Raw genomic sequence first — 6,072 nt, 5'->3', positions numbered from 1 at the left:
GTCCTAAGCCAGAAACTATATGGAGCACGAGGTTATCAACTTTTTAGATCTGTGCAGAGTTGTTATGAATAACTTTCCCACATTGGAAAAGAATATCCCACTTCTGACACCAATTATGTCATAAGTACTTTTCAACGACTTTAAAGCATAGGTTCTTTTTATTGCAATTTCCAATGTGAGAGGTTATATCAGATTACAGAAAAACATTTAGACCAGTGATTCTCAACCTGGGGTCCCCAGGTGTTTTGGCCTTCAACTCCCAGAAATCCTAACAGCTGGTGATCTGGCTGGGATTTCTGGGAGTTGTAGGCCAACAACATCTGGGGACCCCAGGTTGAGAACCACTGATTTAGACATATAGACATACAGATTCCATGCAACTATATTGGATGTACAACAACTTACATTGGATTAACAAACGGACAAGGGAATTACATTTTCAGTCAGCAATTATACCACATGTACATACATTCATCCTCAGGCATTCAAATATTACCATATCATTTTCTCCCTCCTTGGAGAAGCCTGTGTTAGGCCAGACCCTGCTTCTCTGCAGCCTGCCAATGCGTATTTCCATAATGCCAAAACTTCAAGATGCCGAAATGCCAAAACTTCTTTCCCTAAGAACAATACCAAGGACCAGATCTCTGTTTTTCATACAGCAGAACCTGTCTCCCTGCACAGAATCTAAGAATCGAGAAGCACTTCTTCCTTTTCCCTTGAGAAAGAAGCCCCAAAGTGACCAGACTGCTCCCTTGCAAATCTGCCACTCCATGGTACACTACCTCCCTCCTTCACATGGAGCAGAGCATAGCGGGTGGAACAGACTCATCAGGTCTGCCACACTTTGAGCATTATTAGATTGAGTCTTTTATAGGAATATTCTGCTGACGTAGCCCCAAAGTTGTAAATTAATGATAGATGTCTTCCATCCTCGATCCATCTCAGTTTCCTGGCCATATGTTGAGTCTTCTTGATTGGTGTTGATCTTATGTTGACTTCCTTCTTAACATTGTAAACATTTCTGTTATCACTGTCCCAATTCTTATTATTTATTTATTTATTAATCAATTTTATATATCGCCACTCCCCGAAGGCTCGGAGTGGTTTACAATATACATATGCAATACATTACATTTAAAATCAAAGAAAAATTTCAATCAACAAGATTCAAATGCCAGCCTAAATAAATACGTTTTACAAGCTCTATGAAAAGATAGTAAGTCTCAGAGAGCTCGTGTTTCCGCTGGCAAGACATTCCACAGGTAAGGAGCCACCACCGTGAAAGGTCCTAAAATTGGGAACTTCAAGGAAATTCTGATCGTCTGAACAGAGTGACCTCAGGGGTTGGTAGGGGGTGAGGCGGTCCCTCAGGTACTCCGGCCCCAGGCCATATAAGGCCTTAAAAGTAAGAATCAGCACTTTGAAGGTAATCCGGTGCTCAATCGGCAACCAGTGCAGTTGCTGTAAGATTGGAGTGATATGACACCTTGCTGGAACCCCTGCGAGAAACCCACATCTATTATCAGAGTTTACTTTTCAGATCTCATTAGCAACTTTTAATTACAGTCCAGCAAGCAGGTAGTTAGTTCTTGCAAGCCTTAATATTTTACTCATGCTCCCAAAATTATTGACTGCATCCATACATCTTTCCATTCTTCCAGTTATTCCCACACATCATTTATCATTTATCAAATCTGCAATGATATTTTTGTGACAGAGTTGTGAAATCATAGCAAGACGCTCCAACAAGATCCTCCCTTCAAGGAAAAAAAAAACCCTAGGTAAATGGACAGTGTAGTGGAAAATGCAGCTCTGTGTAAAGAAGTATAATTATGGGATTAGAGCAGCGTTTCTCAACCTGGGAGTCAGGACCCCTGGGGGGGGGGTGTCACAAGGGGGGTGTCAGAGAGGTTGGCAAAGACCATCAGAAAACATATTTCTTTGTAAGTTAGAGCATGGGTCTTTCACTATTCCAATTATGTCATCCGCATAGGCCCTTACTTTATATTCTTGTGTCCCGGTTTCTGTCCCTATTACATGGTTATCTTCCCTAATACTCCTTAACAGAATTTCCAGACCCTGCCGTGTGCCTTTACTTACATTAAATTCTTCTAATATTTGACCATTAATTAAGATTTTAGCTTTTTGATTTTCATATATGGCATTGATTGCATAATTAATAAATAAATAAATAAATAAATAAAAGGATTAGAATGGAAGTCAACAGAGATCCCCTTCACTTTTTTTCTTTTTCTTCTTTTTCTTCTTTCCTACTATCTTATATTCTTATCTTCTATTTTATATAAATTTATGGTTAAACTTGAATATATATATATTTAAATATATTCTTAGGAACCCCTTTGGCATAGAACGTCTGTCTTCCTCTTCCTTTTTGGAAACAGAGGGTGAATCCTCCCACCAAAAGCCCTCCTCCACTGTGATTGGCCAACCTCTCAGCCAAGGGGAGGGCTGTTTCTGAAATTCCAAAAGGGGAAAGGAGAGAAGGCATGCTCAGCGCATGGCAGCATGGTGTGCATGTGTAGGCAAGGGAGAGCTTCCAAGACTGGAGGGAGGCTCATGCCAGCAAGTCCCTTCAAGACATGGGGGTTCTGTGTGGGAAGTTTGGCCCAATTCTATCATTGGTGGGGTTCAGAATGCTATTTGAGTGTAGGTGAACTATAAATCCCAGCAACTACAACTCCCAAATGTCAAGGTCTATTTCCCCCAAAATCCACCAGTGTTCACATTTGGGCGTATTGAGTGTTTCTGCCAAGTTTGGTCCAGACCCATCATTGTTTGAGTCCACAGTGCTCTCTGGATGTAGGTAAATTACAACTCCCAAAATTCAAGGTCAATGCCCATCAAACCCTTCCAGTATTTTCTGTTGGTCAAGTTTGGTTCAATTCCATCGTTGGTGGAGTTCAGGATGCTCTTTGATTATAGGTTAACTATAAATCCCAGCAACTACAACTCCCAAATGACAAAATCAACTCTCCCCCAACTCCACCCGTATTCAAATTTGGCCTATCGGGTACTTGTGCCAAATTTGGTCCAGCGAATGAAAATGCATGCTGCATATCAGATATTTCCATTACAATTCATAACAGGAGCAAAATTACAGTTTTGAAGTAGCAACAAAAATAATTTTATGGTTAGGGGTCACCACAACATGAGGAACTGTATTAAGTGGAGACGGCATTAGGAAGATTGAGAAACACTGTTCTAGACCTAAGATCTGAAGTTCTGTTCTATACCAGGAGCCCCTGGTGGTACAGTGGGTTAAACTGCTGAACCGCTAAACTTGTTGACCAAAAGGTCACCGGTTCGAATGTGGGGAGCGGGGTGAGCTCCCACTGTCAGCCCCAGTTTCTGCCAACCTAGCAGTTTGAAAACATGCAAATGTGAGTAGATCAATAACTACCGCTCCAGCGGGAAGGTAACAGTGCGCCATGCAGTCATGCCGGCCACATGACCTTGGAGGTGTCTACGGACAATGCTGGCTCTTCGGCTTAGAAATGGAGATGAGCACCAACCCCCAGAGTTGGACACGACTGGACTTAATGCCTTTACCTTTACCTACTACCAGCCTGACAGTTCTTGATCTTATCACTGTCCTCCTCTTAAAATACCCAGTCTCATTCATTGAGGTGATCTTCATAGTGCATACAGTATTTCCACACCATCATCAAGCCAAGGCACACAAAACAAGTTATTTGTGTTGCTCAAAAGTCACTTCATGGATTCTGTGGGCAGCAACATGCAACTGCCATATTAGTTGGGAGCTATGGCTCATTGCCGTGACTGCAGCACCCTCTCGAGGTGAGATCCAATATTTTGTTTTAAAGTACCTTGTGAAAAGTTTCCTATATATCTGGAAATGTGAAGAGCAGAAGAGCAGTAGAACCTGCTATTTCTAAAGATTCTTTCCATCTTAACATGGCATTGCTTCAGATTTCCAAATGAACACATCATTTTCTGACTTAACTTAAGCTTAAATGTACTGCCAAGAAGCAGCTCCCTCAAGCATGTTTGGGCCAAAGTTATATTCTTCCACATTGCAGCCTTTAAAAAACACTGGAGCAGAGTTTCTCAACCTGGAGGTCAGGGCCCCTGGGAGGGTCACAAGGGGGGGGGGGGGAGTCAGAGGGGTCGCCAAAGATCATCAGAAAACACAGTATTTTCTATTGGTCATGGGGGTTCTGTGTGGGAATTTTGGCCCAATTCTATTGTTGGTGGGGTTCAGAATGCTCTTTGTAGGTGAACTATAAATCCCAGCAACTACAACTCCTAAATTGCAAGGTCTATTTCCCCCAAACTCCACCAGTATTCACATTTGACCATGTTGAGTATTTGTGCCAAGTTTAGTCCAGATCCATCATTGTTTGAGTCCACAGTGCTCTCTGGATGTAAATGAACTACAACTCCAAAATTCAAGGTCAATGCCCACCAAACCCTTCCAGTATTTTCTGTTGGTCATGGGAGTTCTGTGTGTGAAGTTTGGTTCAATTCCATCATTGGTGGAGTTCGGAATGCTCTTTGATTGTAGGTGAACTATAAATCCCAGCAACTACAACTCCCAAATGACAAAATCAACCCCCACCTAACCCCATCAGTATTCAAATTTGGATGTTATCGGGTATTTGCGCCAAATGAAGTGAATAAAAATACATCCTGCATATCAGATATTTACATTACGATTCATAACAGTAGCAACATTACAATTATGAAGTAGCGACAAAATTAATGTTATGGTTGGGGGTCACCACATGAGGAACTGTATTAAGAGGTCGCGGCATTAGGAAGGTTGAGAACCACTGCCCTGGAGGGATTCACATTTTTTTCCCTTTTCCATGCTCCACTGCAAAGAAGTCTGTGGTCTGCTGGCTCTGTGGCTATTTATAAAGCACATGAAATCAATAACAGGCTTTTAGAAAATGTTATCGGTTGGCGCTACCACATTATCTGTCACAACAGCAACAGTCAAAGGAATTGCAGTGGGGGAAAGGAGCCTTTCTTGTCCTTAAATACATGCCATGCATCTGGTAGTGTTTTATGGTATTCAGAAGAAAATGTCCATGTGTCCGTTCCCATAAAAAAAAAATGTTTGTTGTGGTAAGTGGCTTTTCCCAGTCACAAGTAGCTCCAGATCAAAACTGCGCTTGGGACTGCATCTGGTTAATAAAAGAGATGGAAACTGTAGCAAGATGTTCAGCTGCTCAGAGTCCAATAATACTAGGATTGAACCCATGCATGTGGGATTCACATATACTTTCTACTAGAGGCATCGATGCAAGGAAACGGAGGCATAGCTTTAAAAAAGGCTATGTGCACAGCTCATGGGACATATGTCCAGTGCATAGCCATGGTGTCTTGTCACACCTTACTGGACTCCACTTGTTCATTCCTTTACATGCCTTATAAAATAACAGAAACAGAAGTCCACATATTGTGGTGTAATGAAAATCACATGTAGTTGATGTTTTACCAGTCCACACACTGTCTTGCCAGAGAAAGAAAATATGCCACACAGATGATTAGTAAAGAACAAGTAGTTTATTCTTTGTAATGCAGAGCAACATAGATACAATCATGTAAACAGTTGCATTGACTCACATAATGTCCGGTGATAGTATGATAGCTGGGTCCAGAAGCTCCGAGCATTACGCAGATTCTGTAACAGCGGATGTGAATAAGGGAAGGGGAGAGCGGCACAGTGAGGATGGGAATATACTTCGTAGATGCATTTGGTGGAAGGATAGAAAGGAGGGGAGGGTTAGGATAAGGTTTAGGGTAAGCTTTAGGGTTTGGGTTAGGATTAGAGTTAAGGGTTAGTCTTAGGTTTAAGATAAGTTTTAGGATAAGGGTAAGGGATCAAGTTTTATATTTGAAAGAACTCTTACATTCCTTCTATAATATTGATGTTCCATTCTGCGTTGCACAAACAGCGCTCCCCAAAGAGTGAAGCAGAAACAACATAACGCTCAGAGCTTCCTGATGCAGCTTTCATACTATTACCTAATGTCCTTTGAGAGAGATTCAAAAGGTCTTTATGTGTCCACGTGGAAGATC

Source organism: Anolis sagrei, chromosome 2 (genome assembly GCF_037176765.1).
Source record: "Anolis sagrei isolate rAnoSag1 chromosome 2, rAnoSag1.mat, whole genome shotgun sequence".
NCBI classification, from domain to species: Eukaryota; Metazoa; Chordata; class Lepidosauria; order Squamata; family Dactyloidae; genus Anolis; species Anolis sagrei.
The sequence above is the reverse complement of the archived record's forward strand: the minus strand, read 5'-3'. Positions refer to the sequence as shown.